Below are 10,070 nucleotides of genomic sequence, written 5' to 3' on the forward strand. Positions count from 1 at the left end.
TTAAAGATCCCCATGCCTGGGCCTCACTTATGCAGATTTTGACTCAATTGGTCCGGGGTAGAGCCAGGGCTTTTGGGTTTTAAAGCTCCCAGGTGATCTCAGTGTTGAGGCCAAGCTGAGAACCACTACTTTAGAAGAACGGCTCAACTGCAATTGGTTCTTAGACTCCAGCGTGCATCAGAGTCCCTGGTGAGACCTCAAGGTGGCTCGGTCCCCGCATCAGCTTCCGATTCAGGAGGTCTGGAGCTAGAGCCCAGGAATCCGCATCTCAAACAAGCTGGGCCCACGGGCCGCTGTTGAACCACGCTTTGAAAACCGGTGCTCTGCTCAGTGGTTCCCAAACACCACTGGCTCCCGTGGCCTTGCCCTGGAGCCCCTGGGTCAATATATTTGAGTCCTGACAGCCGCGTGTTCGATGGGAGCCAGATGATTCCCCCAACAAGGGGTCTAAAGACCAAGCTTTGCAAAACCACGCCCTGGACACAACTGATTACAACTTTCGGAGCCGGGATGACACCGGGGGACCGAGTAGTTGAGAATGGCGTCTCTTCTTTCCCTTTTCTTCTCCTTTTCCTTCGTTCCCGTCCAAGCTGCCCTTCCGCTCTGTGCTCATGGCCCCGGGGACACGTGTGGGGTAAGTTACTCGGACTTTATCTTCTAAAGGCCCAGTGTCTTAGGGGATCATAGGGGCATCTGTGGAGGTAAAGCTACAGAAGACATCTGAGTCTCCAGGAAGGGAGAGAAGAGAAGGCTGCTCCTNGGAGGGGAGGGGAGGGGAGGGGAGGAGGGCCAGGGAGGCCAGTGGATTCAGAGAAAACAGGAAATGTGCACACAACGCCTCGGAGGCAAGGATCCCCGAGGCCCCTGAAAGTCTGAGTTAGGTTTTGGGAGAGTCCGTAGGATGAAAGCTCAGAGACGAAAATAAAGCTGAGTGCTTAGAGGGGCGCCTGGGTGGCTCGGGAGGTTAGGCTGCCGACTCTTGATTTCGGCTAAGGTCACGAGCTCAGAGTTGGTGATTTTAAGCCCCGCGTCGGGCTCTGTGCTGACAGCACTGAGCCTGCTTGGAAGTCTCTCTCTCGCTCTTTCTCTCTGTGCCCCTCCCCTGCTCACGCTGTCTCTCAAAATACATAAATAAACTTAAAAAGAGAAAGTCCTAGAAAATCAAATCCTCTTTCTGCACGTTGGAGCGGGAAGACTGAGATTCACGCCAGATCCATAGTCATACGTTCAGCTGCCTGAGTATTTGCCACCTGGCTACGTTTCCGACATAACCTGGTTTTGTTTTCTCAAATTCGAACCTGGCGAGTGGATTTAGATTATATATTGGGAAGTTTGAGCTTTCTCTCCTATCGTTCATGATTTATGAAATTAAACCTTCTCTAGCTCATTGCTTAAAATTCTCTACCTATTCCCAAATGGGGAAGCAAAAGTTGGTTTCACGGTGTTTGCTTTTCTTAAATCCTAAACCCTTTGGAGACCCATAGGCCACATCATGAATAAAACTTCTTTTTATGTAGGAATTTGGGTTGCTCTCACTGAAACTGCTCCCAAACTAGGAAAAAAGCTTTTACACAGGTGCAGATTTTTACTAACTTCATTTTTAAGTTTATTTATTTTGAGAGAGTGAGCATGAGTAGGGGAGAGGCAGAAAGAGAGAGACAGAGACAGAGAGAAAGAGAATCCCAAGCAGGCTCCACGTTGTCTGTGCAGAGCCCTACGTGGGGCTAGACCTCATGACCTTGAGATCATGACCTGAGCCAAAATCAAGAGCGGGATGTTTAACCGACTGAGCCTCCCAAGTGCCTCCCCAGTTTCTATTAACTTTTACAAATATTTACAATTTCATACTCATGGGGCACCTGGGTGGCTTAGTCGGTTAAGCGTCCGACTTTCGCTTGGGTCATGATCTCGCGGTTCGTGGGTTCGGGCCCCGCGACGGGCTCTGTGCTGACTGCCGGCTCAGAGCCTGGAGCCTGTTTCAGTCTGTGACTCCCTCTCTCTCCGACCCTCCCCTGCTCACGCTGTCTCTCTCTCTCTCTCCTAGAAATAAATAAAAATATTTAAAAAAAGAATATAAAATTTCATACTCCTTTCTACATTATCATCCCAAAATGCCCCCGCTGCCCATTCAGGAAGGCCAAAATCCTGGGCTTGGAGCGCCACCTGGTGGTAGCATGGGTCTCAACTCCTTTGCCCTTGGATATTCCAGAGGCAATTTCTGACCCTGAAAGCATTTCTGCAGTCCCTTGGGGTATAGATGAAGAAAGGAAAACAAAAACAAAAACGGTCTTCTGCAACTCTAGAAACACCACTGTGAGAGGGATGGAGACTGGAAAAAGCAAATCAGAAGAAAAAAGAACACTTCTTNTCGAGACTCTCAGGAGTCTTCCTCTCCGCTGGAGCCCTGGGCCTCCACCCTACATAGACCCTTCTGCTGCTTTCAGAGTGCCCGCAGATTTGAATGAAATGACTGTTCCCCAAATCTGCCTGCATGTTTTCAGGCTGTGGAATAGACCACCCCTCCCCCCACACATGCACCAGCCCCCAGCACTCCCCCTCGCCTCCTACATCCGAGAGAAACTGGAGGCCCCCTGACATGGACTTCTTCCAAAGTGCTCCCCTTGACACCGGCAAGTTTTATGTCCCCGTCTTCCGCACCATCTCACAAAACCAACTCTCTTCCCCAGAGAGCCTGTCCGCCAAGATGCCTATCCTATTCCTCAAGGAGAGGGGGTGCTCCCTTAGGGGTCCCTTCCCCTTGGAAAGTTAAAAACTCCGCCCAGCCTGCTCCTGGCTCAGTGCCTTATGCCGACTTGGAAAACCCGCTCTATCAGATGTACCCCCTGTGTTATGTATCTACATTTCCATTGTGCGGACGCTTCTCCTCTCCCAAACAGGGGTCTTTTAAAGTTATTTGCCTTCCAAAGACGTTTGTGGTGGCATTGTTTGTAATTTAAAAAAAAAAAAAAATAGCACAAACCTGGGGGGCTCAGTTAAGCGGCCAACCCTTGATTTCGCCTCAGGGCATGATCTCACAGTTCGCAAGTTCGAGCCCCCGGTCAGGTTCTGCAGTGACGTGGAGCTTGCTTGGGATTCTCTCTCGCCCTCTCCAAAATAAATAAACATTTTTAAAAAGTTCAAAACAGGGCCAGCTGGAAACTTTGGTACAGAGTGGTACTCCTCGAATAATCCCGTTTTTGCAAAAGAATGGTTCGTAATGTGCTATGTCAATATTTACAGAGGAAAGACCTTGAGAGTCAAGAACCAAAGTGTTAATAATGATTTTCTTTAAGGAGTGGGATTTGGAGGGCTTTCATCGTCTATGGTCTACATTCCTGAATTTGAATGTTTAGAACTATGTAGTAATCCTATAATCGGGAAAGATTTAGATCTAAGAAAACTTCCCTTAATTTTTTACCAATAGAATCCTCTGTGTCTCCCTTCTATTTGTATCCACATTTATCAGTTGATACGTGCCCAGGGCTGAGCCGGATGACGAAAACGGCCCTTGGATTCCCAAGGCTTACAGTCTGGTAGAGAATGGAAGATGGAAAATATGGTCCGGGGTGCAGGGTGGCTGAGTGCCCGGGATGCCATGAGAGGAGGGGTCAGAGGGACTGAGGATGTGAGGTCGAGGCCCGCGCGAGGAGGAGGCCGGTGGAGCCGAACGGGGCACCGGCAGCTCATGGCTAAGAGCCCCAGCAGATCACTGGATGCTCCCGTGACTTTCAAAAGTGGGGTGAAGGGCGGGAAGGCGGAGTCCTGGTCAGGAAGCGTGAAGAAGGCCTCGGGCCTAACTGAGGGCCTCCGTCTGGGGAGAGGGAGCGAGGTCCGGGGGCACTGAGGGGGAGGGGGTAAGGAGGAGACCGGATCCGCATTGCAGACATGCGTGCCTACCAGCTCCCGGGCCTGGCGCCTTCCTACGGCGGTTGGGGCCAAGAAGACTCATTCGGGAAGGTTCAGTGGTGTGCCGGCCGGGCTCGCGACTGAGTGGGACGAGTGACCGTGCGATCCCCTCCCCTGTACCGTGAAACCCCTTACAGCGTGGCTTTTGATTCTTCCACTCAAAACGACTTGATCTGTTGGCCAAATGAGGGGACTTTTTCTAGGCCCCCGTGATGCTGTCTGTTGCCAGAATACCTGATAGTGGTCAAGGGCACGGTAGTGGAGCCAGAGTAACTTGACTACTAACCTGACTTAGTTTCCCCTCTATGAGAACAACCAGCTCAGCCCCAGCTACCGAGCGCTTCCTTTCTTCTCCAGCTCTCCTCACTTGTCTCTCCATCCCTTCCTCCCTTTGTTCGAGAAACATCTACGGAGCTGCTACTCTCCCACAGCCAGTGAGCTGGGTGCAGGGGATGCGGTGATGAAGTCCCCGCCCTCGGGGCCTCCCAGTTCTGAGCGGGCACACACTAATCAATGCGCAAACTCTAAGAGTTTGATGAAAGGGAAGCAAAGGGTGGCTTGGCCCTTTGGGGGTGCGGGGCGCCGGGCCGCCGGCTGTGTGGGGGGCGGTCTCCACCAGGTGAAGTCCAAACTGAGTCCTGGAGGAGTCTGAGAAGGGAGCCAGGTTTGGGTGGAGGGGTGACGGGGGCCGGGCTGGACTTGGGGGGGGAGGAGNGGTTCCTTTTTATTATTTAAGTAAACCTTCTCTTGTAGGCCGGCTTTAGGTTTAGGAAAGAGTCACAAAGAGAGTACGGCCCACACCAGTTCCCACTGCTGTTAGCGTCTTCCATTACGGGAAGATGGAAGATTACACTTATCACAATCACTGAATCAATATTGACACATGACTATTAGCTAAACCCCCTCCTGTATTCAGGCCTCATTAGTTTTCCCCTAATGTTCAGAATTCCACAGGACAATTAGGCCTCTGTCCCCTTCGGCTCCTATGAGCTGGGACAGCCATTCAGATTGTCCTTGCCTTTGATGACCTTGACAGTTTTGAGGATTACTGGTCTGGTATTTTGTAGACTATGCCTCAACTGGGTTTTTCTTTCCTCTTTTTTTTTTAAAGTAAGTTATTTACTTATTTATTTACTTATTTATTTATTTATTTTGAGGCAAAGAAAGAGCATGCACGTATAAGTGGGGGAGGGGCAGAGAGAGAATCCCAAGCAGGCTCAGCACTGTCAATATGGAACCCAACACTGAACTGTATCCCATAAACCATGAGATCATGATCTGAGCTGAAATAAGACTGGGGCACTTAATTGACTGGGTTACCCTGGTTTCCTATGGAAGTATCACTCATTTTTCCCCTTTGACTTCTGCTTTCCTGTTTATGGATCTGATTCTACCTTAATTTTNTAAGGGGTAGGTGGGGGGGGGATCCCAAAAGTCTCCATGCTGTGAGCGCAGAGCCCACCGCAGGGTTCGAACTCATCAAACTGTGAGATCATGACCTGAGCCAAAATGAGGAGTCGGACACTTCACCGACTGAGCTCCCCCCACGTGCCCCCAATGTGGATTTTGGGGGTGTTTCTCTCACGCTTAGATTGTGGTTAGGGGTTGTGAGGAGGAAGAGCCCTGGAGGTGAAGTGCCGTCCTTGACACATCGCCGTGGGCCCGTTAGCCGCACAATTCTTGTCTTACTTCTCCACAAGTGCGGATTAAGCTACATATGGGTTCACACTGAGGTCTCTAGCCAACCCCGTGGTGCGTGGTCCTTCTCCATCCCCCGCCATGTGAACTCGGGTTTTGAGACCAAGGCTGTTCTTTTTTAAAAAAATTTTTTTTTAATGTTTTATTTATTTCTAGCAGAGAGAGAGAGACAGCGTGAGCAGGGGAGGGTCAGAGAGAGAGGGAGTGACAGACTCTGAAACAGGCTCCAGGCTCTGAGCTGGCAGTCAGCACAGAGCCGGACGCGGGGCTCGAACCCAAGAACTGCGAGATCATGACCTAAGCGAAAGTTGGACGCTTAACCAACTAAGCCACCCAGGCGCCCTGAGACCAAGGCTGTTCTATCTGAACCTTCTAGACTCCCTCCTGCCCGATTCGGTCTTTACTCCGTGATCTTCTATGATCCCAGATGAGGTATCGGCGGCTTCGGAGCTTCTCCTGAACTTGCCACAGGCCAAGCCTTGTCTGAGACCCACGTGGCCTCTCTCTCTTCAGGCTTGTCCAGGGCAAGGAAATAGTGTCGTGTGTGTCACTTCATATATTTCAGACGGCTAGGATCGGGCCTCAGCTTTCGCCACGGCTCCCTTCTCGCGGGTTCTGTGGTGCCAGCCCTTCCCAGAAGCAGCCCCAGGGCCCCCTCCTCCCGTCTTCTACCGCCTTTCTGTTTCACTGATCCCTTTTGGCCGGGGGACACCTGTCCACCCCACAGTTTGCTCTGGCGGCCCCGGGAGCAGCCAGAATGAAAACGAGCATATGCACAGACATCACTGAAAAGAGAAATCGGGTGACGAGAAGATGAGAACAGAAGGGGTGTGGAGGACGGACGCGGAGTTGGCGGGAGCCAGAAAACTCCCCCTGCTGCTCTTGTCGAAACGGTGACAGGAGGCTTGATCCCATTTGGCTTTTCACTGTGGGCCTTCGTGAAGGGAGAAGTTGAAAGCACGCAGAGCAGAAGCGGAGTGCTGAGTTCCGATGCTCCTCTCTGCTGCCGCTGCCCTCTTGACCTTTGCCTTCAGTTCTCACATCCCTGAAATAAGGTGACCCTTGCAGCTCTAAAGTGCTATGGCTTTTTGCGCTGTCTTGGCCCATTAATTGAGACCCTGGCCTCGGGAAACACAGGAATGGGTTGCAACTGATGGGAAGACAGTTTTTCAATCATGGGTCTGCAACCTGAGACCGTCTCAAGAAGGGAGTTTGCAGGGCACTGCTGGCACCTTGCCTTGTCCCTGCTTGTGCAGTCAGACACTCTGTTGAAAGGGCACAGTCCTATTCATCAGGCCGAAATTAGCTTCAGTTTGGTTTAGCTGAGCCACCATGTACAGTTGCACAGGTTGTTCACAGCTCAAGAGTAGCTGGCCATATGGGCAAATGAGGTGGTAATCCAGTCCTCCCTCTTGTTACCTAGCTCTATGCCCTGATTTGGGGCTGTAATAAGCAACAGGGAGAGTGCTTTTAGCTAACTTTTTCATCCAGAGGGCTGCCATTTTCTTTTTTTTTTCTTTTAAGTGTATTTATTTATTTTGAGAGAGAAACACAGCAAACAAGGGAGGAGAAATCTATCTACCTATCTATCATCTATCTATCTATCTATCCATCTATCTATCTATCTATCATCTATCTATCTATCTATCTATCTATCTATCTATCTATCTATCGAGAGAATTCCAAGCAGGCTCCGTGCTGACAGCAGAGACCAATGCAGGGTTTGAACCCACGAACTGTGAGATCATGACCTGAGCTGAAATCAATAGTCAGACACTTAACCAACTGAGCCACCCAGGCGCCTTGAGGTATTGTATAGACTAGCGCTTTAAGCTTTGGTTTGGAATGAGAAATAATGGTACAAATGGAGAACTGTGGTTGGGAATGAGCATGATCGGGCAGGGATAACTGGTGTGAACACTGCATGCCCCGGAAGGGTGGCTACGGGACTCGGGAGTGAGGGAGGAAGGGGGAGTAGGGAACAAGCTACGGGATTGTTGGGAACAGGTGCGGGGAGACCATGAGACGGGCAGTGGCTGCTACATGTGGCCGAGTCCTGTGGCCCTTCTCGCCTGTGCCTGTGCCAACCGGGAAGGGCCGCCTGCTTGGGGGGTGCCGGGGAGGTTTCACTGGGGCTCCCAGACGCGGCCACGGCAGCCATGCGCTCAGGGGCTCGCGCCTCCGTGTCCATGTCTTCATCCGAATCCTTTGCTTAAGAAATGTTCATTTTACATGACGCCTTCCACTGTAGGCTTTTCCAGATTTCGCATCGATGTTGGTGGTTTGGTGGGTTGGTTTTTGACAAAGAACAGACATCAGGTACCTGGGGCCGTCCTAGGTCTTGAGCCTTCTCTAGGGTTCTGCGGTGTTTCTGTTATGTGGCACTTTGCCGTGGCCTTGACGTGGAGGAGGCATCCATTGCCCTGCGAATGCTCTGGTGCTCACTGATGCCGGAGGACAAGGTCACGGCCAGCAGCCGCGCAGTGGTTCCCCTGGCCCAGTGTGGACAACAGCCCAGGGGTGAGCCTCTTCAAAGTCGTCGTGATTTTTGTCCCCATTTAAGAGATGGGAAAACCGAGGCTCAGAGATATTCATCTGGGGCGTGTACGTTGCCTGACAGATCATCTCCATTTTGAAGTAAAGACCTGTGTCAGCACACGTGACAAGGGAAGAGCAAGAAAGGGGGTGGCCAAGACTTTGTACCCTCGCGGGGGCCGGATCCTCTGGCCGCTTTCCATGTGGGACTAAACTTGTGGTTCACAGTGACTGTCCTGCCGTGGTGTCGATTTCATTTTCATCTTTCGTGGTTACTGGTTTTGCAAATAGGACCTGTACGGGCTCGTTTGATTTTTTTTTTTAAATGTTTATTCACTTTTGAGAGACAGAGACGGAGCGGGAACAGGATCGGGGCAGAGAGGGAGACACAGAATCTGGAGCAGGCTGCAGGCTCCGAGGTGTCAGCACCGGGCCCGATGCAGGGCTCGAACCCACGTACTGTGAGATCATGACCTGAGCTGAAGTTGGACGCTTCGCTGACTGAGCCAGCCAGGCGCCCCACGGCTCATTTGATTTAAATAAGTGGCCCGCCTTTGTGAGCTTGCCAGGCGTGGGCACTCACTAGATGGTGTGTAAGTGTAACCCAACCATGCGCCATGCTCTCCGAGATCCCAGTTGACTGGTCTGTCATTCGTTGACATTTTGTGGCCCAGAAGCCAGGGCATGTGTGTCTGGCTTTTCTAGAAACGTTGACAGACTCTTCAGCCTGCAGTTCAGCCCACTACGAGCAGTCATGTGCCCTATTTAAAACTTGATTTCTAAGCAAATGGTTCCTGATCTCTGGGCTCACTATCATGAAGGCTTCTGGGAAGGCCAGGAAGCCACAGGCTGTGTTTCCTGGTATCGTGGGGACCCTGGCCACGCCGCATACTAGACCTTGAATCACAAGATGGAGAGGTTACGCAAGGGAGGGACAACAAAGAGGAGAAATAATAATACAGTGTGTGTGTGTATCTGTGTGTGTGTGTGTCTGTGTGTGTAAATGTCACCCACTCCCCGCCCTGTTCCTAGTGTGGTTTCTTCCATCTCAAGGAGTGTAGGCCAAGACGCAACACACCCTATCCCATTCCAACTGGTTCTCTTGGCCAAGGGATCAGCAAATGTTTTCTGTGAAGTAAAGATTTCAGGCTTTGCGAATCAAGTGGCATAATGAAGGGGCGCCTGGGTGGCTCAGTTGGTTGAGCGTCCAACTTCAGTTCAAGTCACGGATCTCGCGATTTGTGAGTTCGAGCCCCGCGTCGGGCTCTGTGCTGACAACTAGCTCAGAGCCTGGAGCCTGCTTCGGATTCTGTGTCTTCCTCTCTCTCTGCCCCTCCCCTACTCATGCTCTGTCTCTCAAAAATAAATAAATGTTAAAAAAAAATTTTTAAAGAGGCACACAGTTGGACACAATGTGTTCTTTATCATCAGCTTGATTGCAAATGTTTATTTGTGAAAGTTATTCTTCACCCCTACCCACCTGCCCGGGGCTGGCCTTAGCCCACATGCTGTAGTTTGCTGACCCCTATGCTTAGTTAAACCTTCTAAGGCCTTCTCTCTGAGAGCCCCAAATGCAATTCGCTTATCAGACTGAAGCAGGAAATTAAATGTCCCCACCTCACCAAGGTGCCTGTTCATCCATTCACACGCTCCTTTGTTCAGTGAATATTTACGGAACTTCTGTTATGTGTCCCGTGGTGGTCGAGGTGCAGGGAAACCCCAGACGGGGCACCTTGCTATGTAATGTCTCTGAAATGTGTGGAACAAACATGAAGCAATGCAGATGTTATTTAACTGCGAGTTATATAGCAAAAGATGAGTTTGGGCAGTCCTAAATTGAATTCAAATTTGAATTAAAGTTTACAAAAATGCACTCAAGTTTTCTAAGTCAAAGAAAGATTTCCTGGTTTCTCTCCCTCATCTCCCCCTAA

The 10,070-nt window shown here is 50.7% G+C and overlaps 1 long non-coding RNA gene across 1 annotated transcript in view; it reads right to left on the minus strand.

The window, feature by feature from the left end:
* The window catches only part of LOC144229380 (uncharacterized), a 59,710-nt gene that overhangs the window by 6,155 nt on the left and 43,485 nt on the right, over nucleotides 1–10,070 (minus strand). The window lies entirely within an intron of this gene.

The sequence above is a fragment of the Crocuta crocuta genome, unplaced genomic scaffold, assembly GCF_008692635.1.
Source record: "Crocuta crocuta isolate KB4526 unplaced genomic scaffold, BGI_CrCroc_1.0 scaffold224, whole genome shotgun sequence".
Classification (NCBI taxonomy): Eukaryota; Metazoa; Chordata; class Mammalia; order Carnivora; family Hyaenidae; genus Crocuta; species Crocuta crocuta.